This window comes from Oncorhynchus mykiss, chromosome 16 (genome assembly GCF_013265735.2).
Source record: "Oncorhynchus mykiss isolate Arlee chromosome 16, USDA_OmykA_1.1, whole genome shotgun sequence".
Taxonomy (NCBI): domain Eukaryota; kingdom Metazoa; phylum Chordata; class Actinopteri; order Salmoniformes; family Salmonidae; genus Oncorhynchus; species Oncorhynchus mykiss.
Genome location: NC_048580.1, coordinates 32,967,255 through 32,973,656, shown reverse-complemented (window position 1 = coordinate 32,973,656; position 6,402 = coordinate 32,967,255). Strand labels below are relative to the sequence as shown.

The 6,402-nt window shown below is 43.2% G+C and overlaps 1 long non-coding RNA gene across 1 annotated transcript; it reads left to right on the top strand.

Moving 5' to 3' along the window:
- The first annotated feature begins 3,386 nt into the window (after positions 1 to 3,386).
- LOC110491834 lies at positions 3,387 to 4,813 on the top strand. Its single transcript, XR_002468911.2, has 2 exons — positions 3,387 to 4,113; positions 4,726 to 4,813. It is a non-coding gene; the product is annotated as an uncharacterized LOC110491834 (long non-coding RNA).
- The last annotated feature ends 1,589 nt before the right edge of the window (positions 4,814 to 6,402 follow it).

Here is a 6,402-nt window from a genome sequence, read left to right as displayed (position 1 = left end):
GGGAATGATGATTTTCACCTGTGAGGGGAGGAGGAGAGAAAAAAAACACACACACAGGATACACACTCACACAGACACAGGATACCTGTATCCGTAACAGCCATTATGCCACAACTTTGGAAGTATGCTTGGGGGTCATTGTCCATTTGGAAGACCCATTTGCAACCAAGCTTTAACTGGAAATGGGCTGCACAGGAAAATTATGTGGATATATTGAAGAAACATCTGAAGACATCATTATATCCACATAATTTTCCATCCTCATGATGCCATCTATTTTGTGAAGTACACCAGTCCCTCCTGCAGCAAAGCAACCCCACAACATGATGCTGCTACCCCCGTGCTTCATGGTTGGGATGGTGTTCTTCGGCTTGCAAGCCTCCCCCTTTTTACTCCAAACATAACGATGGTCATTATGGCCAAACAGTTCTATTTTTGTTTTATCAGACCAGAGGACATTCCTCCCAAACGTATGATCTTTGTCCCCATGTGCAGTTGCAAACCGTAGTCTGGCTTTTTTATGGCGGTTTTTGGAGCAGTGGCTATTTCCTTGCTGAGCGGACTTTCAGGTTATGTCGATATAGGACTCGTTTTACTGTGGATATGGATACTTTTGTACCTGTTTCCTCCAGCATCTTCACAAGGTCTTTCGCTGTTGTTCTGGGATTGATTTGCACTTTTTGCACAAAAGTATGTTAATTTCTAGGAGACAGAACGCATCTCCTTCCTGAGTGGTATGACAGCAGCGTGGTCCCATAATGTTTATACTTGCGTACTGTTGTTTGTTCAGATGAACGTGGTACCTTTGGGCGTTTGGAAATTGTCCCAAGGATGAACCAGAATTTATTTTCTGACGTCTTGGCTGATTTCTTTTGATTTTGCCATGATGTCAAGCAAAGAGGCACTGAGTTTGAAGGTAGGCCTTGAAATACATCCACAGGCACACCTCCAATTGACTCAGATGATGTCAATTAGCCTATCAGAAGCTTCTAAAGCCATGACATAATTTTCTGGAATTTTCCAAGCTGTTTAAAGGCACAATCAACTTAGTGTATTTAAACGTCTGACCCACTGAAATTGTATAAGTGAAATAATCTGTCTGTAAACAATTGTTGGAAAAATTACTTGTGTCATGCACAAAGTAGATGTCTTAACCGACTTGCCAAAACTATAGTTTGTTAGCAAGAAATTTGAGGAGTGGTTGAAAAACTAGTTTTAATGACTACGACCTAAGTGTATGTAAAATTCTGACTTCACCTGTACATGTTTTGAAAGGCATGCAACTAAAAGCCTATATTTAAAAGGCTGCTCAGGGTAAGTATTCATGTTTTTAAAAGTCCACTCCAGGAATTTATACACGTTTTAAAAAGATGATTATATATGTATTTGTTTTTTTATGGAAAACATTCTTAATAGCTGGCAGCCTCTATGGTTCTCCATAGGTGGTTTGATATTAGTTTTGATTGTAAAAATGTATATATCAGCCTCCAGTGTTAAGAGTTATGTGAAAAAAGAAATCAGCTTAAATGGATCAAAATCAGTATTATAGCCGGGAAGGCGGGGCTTTGAGGGTGGGCTTGGCATCCGTTGGCCCATTGGGCGTGATTTCAGTTTTCAGGTGGATATGATTGTTTGTTGACTCCCCATAGTACATTTAAGCAATATGGCACGAGAGGGTGTGGTATATGGCCAATATACTAAGGGATGTTCTTATGCACGACGCAATGCAGATGTGCCTTATTGCTTTTATAAACTGGTTACCAATGTAATTAGAGCAGTAAAAATACGTGTTTTGTCATACCTGTGATATACCACGGCTGTCAGCCAATCAGTATTCAGGGCTCGAACCACCCAGTTTATAATATACCTTGTTTGCTCTTTCACGGAATAGTAGTTATATTCATCAGTGTACGTTTCATCTGCTGATTGCCCCTTTAAAGCCATAAGAACCACTTTCATATGATACAAACACTGGGGCCATACTTGCTATTTTAAGCAACCATTTAAATGTAGACAATGGGCTCGTTTGAGTGGTAAAGCTGAAGCTCCGGGGGGAGGTGCTTCTGGGACCACCAAAAGTCTGACATTAATGTGGTTTTCCAACAGCAAGGCTCAGATCAACATGGCAGGGTTGTTATTGTTTAAAAAATATTTTCTTTATAATGTTGAAATAAACATGCCTAAAATAAAATCAAATGTGTGTACACTGTACAATCAATTAGTGAGAGAGTATCAAATATCACATGAATTTGTGTATACCGACTCTAGCCTATACATGAATGGTGGCAAAGTTGGTTCCTCTTTCAGTCATGTCTTTGGTCACGTTCGTGTAGGTCAAACAAAAACACCCTAATGATTGTGTGACAATAGAGCCACCCACAATGCAGCCGATACTGCAGAATGAAGTTCGTGAAGAGTGACTACAGAAACTTAGTTGACTGCAGTCAATACGTCATGACCTTTGATTACATGATTATTGTAAACTTCATGTCGTCGACTATTTTTTTCCCCCCAGAATGCATAACACTTTTGCGCCCATACTTATCACCCATGTGGTCACTGAACCACCCATGTGGTCACTGTTACCCTTTGACCTTGTCTTCTGTGGACCTTGTCTTCTGTGGTTTTGAGCCATCGGCTTGTCCACCTTTGTACGTATGCAACGAGAGACTCATGCGGGTCACACACCAGTCTCCTGCACACTGGAACTAAGTGGTCGTGTTCCCCTGTTCAGGCGTTGCTGATGCATGTCAGATCTTACAACGCCTGGATAGGTATTTAACGAGAGACTCATACGGGTTTTGTTACAGTACAGCCTTATTCTAAAATGGATTAAATATATTTTTTTCCTCATCAATCTACACACAATACTTCATAATGACATGTTTCTACACCTTGATTGGAGTCCACCTGTGGTAAATTCAATTGATTGGACATCATTTGGAAAGGCATACACTTGTCTATATAAGGTCCCGCAGTTGACAGTGTATGTCAGAGCAAAAACCAAGCCATGAGGCCAAAGGAATTGTCCGTAGTGCTCCGAGACAGGATTGTGTCGAGCTACAGATCTGGGGAAGGGTATCAAAAAATGTCTGCAGCATTGAAGGTCCCCAAGAACACAGTGGCCTCCATCATTCCTAGATGGAAGACGTTTGGAACCACCAAGACTCTTCCTACTGCTGGCCGCCCGACCAAACTGAGCAATAGGGGGAGAAGGGCTTTGGTCAGAGAGGTGACCAAGGTGACCACTCTGACAGAGCTCCAGAGTTCCTCTGTGGAGATGGGAGAACCTTCTAGAAGGACAACCATCTCTGCAGCATTCCACCAATCAGGCCTTTATGGTAGAGTGGCCAGATGGAAGCCACTCCTCAGTAAAAGGCACAGGACAGCTCGCTTGGAGTTTGCCAAAAGGCACCTAAAGGACTCAGACCATGAGAAACAAGATTGTCACGTCTGATGATGCCAAGACTGAACTCTTTGGCTCAGTGAAGTTATCCTCGCCAGGTGAGTTATTATTGAAAGATTTTAAAACAGGGGTGTCAATAATTTTGACCCTTACCTTTTATGAGACAAAAAAATTACTTTTTAAACAATCTTTCTCTGAGAAATTGTATTAGTGTAAAATAATGGAATTTACAAATTGTTTGTAGCATACAATGTAGCTCAGTATTCAATTGAGTAATTTCTGCTCATGTTTTTCAAGGGTGTCACTAATTTCAGACCCCACTGAATATAGTGAGTTGATGCAAATTATTTTTCTGTTTCTAATATGTATGCCTATGCTTTATTTAACAATTTAGCCAGAGGATGAAAATGTCACTCTACACTTGCAATTATATATCTATTTTGTAATTTGACAGGTCCATTAACCCAGCTTGTCTTCAGTTACTTATTTATGTGATTTGTGTCCCTAGGCATGCACTGTTTTTCACATTGCCTTTATGCCCTTAACATTCTTCAGAATCATGCTAACTTGAATCTTTTGTGTGACCCCAGGAGGCCAGCTCTGATAGTGATGAGGAGGAACAAGGACAGTCTGCCAAGAAATCCAAGAAGACAGTGGAGGTTATTAAAGTCACAGAGAAAATGGTTGAATGGAGAGCTGCAATCAAGGTAACATTTTTCTACAGACTGTCCACCAAGCATAGACTTCCACCTTGACCTCTACCAAACTTTAGGTGTAGTAATGAGAACAGACTTGATCCCATACGGATGCAGGCTGCATGATGGTCCTTATCACTAGCCCACTTTTAGAGCATTGTTTTCTTCATGATAGAATGGTACATTATTTATCCCATCTTCCACCTCAAACATCTGGGCTACCTACCTGTAGCATAACATATTGAAAACATAACGTAATATGGAGTGAAGGGGCTTCTTCTTGGGTATTGAGAGTTGTAGCATGTATATAGTGTACCACAATACCAGGGCTTTTGCCCTTCATTCTCATCCTTATGGCAGTCAATTTTTCCCCCTCCCTGTCTTTGTCTTTAGGATGAGCCTACCCCTCACATCTTCAGAGAGGTCACACAGGCCTTCAAGGCTACTGTGGCGACCACCAAATGAAGGGGGGGGGGGATATCTGTGTCGATACAAACTGGCTGATAGTGAACTTAACCCATGAGTGTGCATGATCCCCTATTTAGTAACAGCAACTGAATTTAGGCCTGTACACGTCCAAAGACCATGATAGAATTGTCTGTTTCTTTGTTTTCTTTCCAACAGTGTTCAACACCATGGTCCTGTTCTGTATCCAAGACGTATACGTGGCTCTGCAGAGGATGCTGAACCTAAAGGCAGATGAAGACCAGAAGAAAAAACGAGCAAGGCTGCTGGCCCAGACGGCATCCCTAGCTGCGTCCTCAGAGCATGCGCAGGCGAGCTGGCTGGTGTGTTTACGGTCATATTCAATCAATCCCTATCTCAGTCTTTTGTCCCCACATGCTTCAAGATGGCTACCATTGTTCCTGTACCCAAGAAGGCAAAGAAAACTGAACTAAATGACTACCGGCCCATAGCACTCACTTCTGTCATCATGAAGTGCTTTGAGAGACTAGTCAAGGATCATATCACCTCCACCTTACCGGCCACCCTAGACCCACTTCAGTTTGCATACTGCCCCAACAGGTCCACAGACAACGCAATTGCCATCACACTGCACACTGCCCTCCCATCTGGACAAAATAAATACCTATGTAAGAATGCTGTTCATTGACTACAGCTCAGTATTCCACACCATAGTACCCTCCAAGCTCATCAAGCTGGAGGCCCTGGGTCTCAAACCTGCCCTGTGCAATTTGGGTCCTGGACTTTGTTACGGGCTGCCCCCAGGTGGTGAATATAGGAAACAACATCTCCACTTCGCTGACCCACAACACTGGGGCCCCACAAAGGTGTGTGCTCAGCCCCCTCCTGTACTCCCTGTTCACCCACGAATGCATGGCCATGCACGCCTCCAACTCAATCAAGTGTGCAGACGACACGACAGTAGTGGGCTTGATTACCAACAATGACAAAACAGCCTACAGGGAGGAGGTCCGAGTGTGATGTCACAAAACCAACCTCTCACTCAACAAAACAAAGGAGATGATCGCGGACTTCAGGAAACAGCAGAGGGAGCACCCCCCTATCCACACCGAAGGGACAGCAGTGGCGAAGGTGAAAAGTGTTAAGTTCTTCTGCGCACACATCACAGACAAACTGAAATGGTCCACCCACACAGAGTGTGGTGAAGAAGGCGCAACAGCGCCTCTTCAACCTCAGGAGGCTGAAGAAATTTGGCATGTCACCCAAAACCCTGACAAACTTTTTACAAATGCACAATCGAGAGCATCCTGTCGGGTTGTATCACAGCCTGGTACGGCAACTGCACCGCCCTCAACCGCAAGGCTCTCCAGAGGGTGGTGCGGTCTGCACAACGCATCACCGGAGGCAAACTACCTGCCCTCCAGAACACCTACAGCACCCGACGTCACAGGAAGGCAAAAAATATCATCAAGGACAACAACCACCAGAAGGCGAGTTCAGTACAGGTGCATCAAAGCTGGGACCGAGAAGCTGTTTTTCATTCTGTATCTCAAGGCCATCAGACTGCTAAACAGCAATCACTAACTCAGAGGCTGCTGCCTAGATTGAGATCCAATCACTGGCTACTTTAATACATGGATCACTAGTTACTTTAAACAATGCCACTTTAAATAATGCCACTTTAATGATGTTTACATATCTTACATTACTCCTATGACATGTATATACGGTATTTTATACCATCTATTGCAACTGTCATGAAGTTGGCCTGATAGGGGAGGATTATGAGCCCCATAAATACCTTTCCCCCTTTCTTTCTCCCTACTCTACAGAATGACTCTTGGAAAGTCCTTTGTTAACATAGAGAGAGTCTTA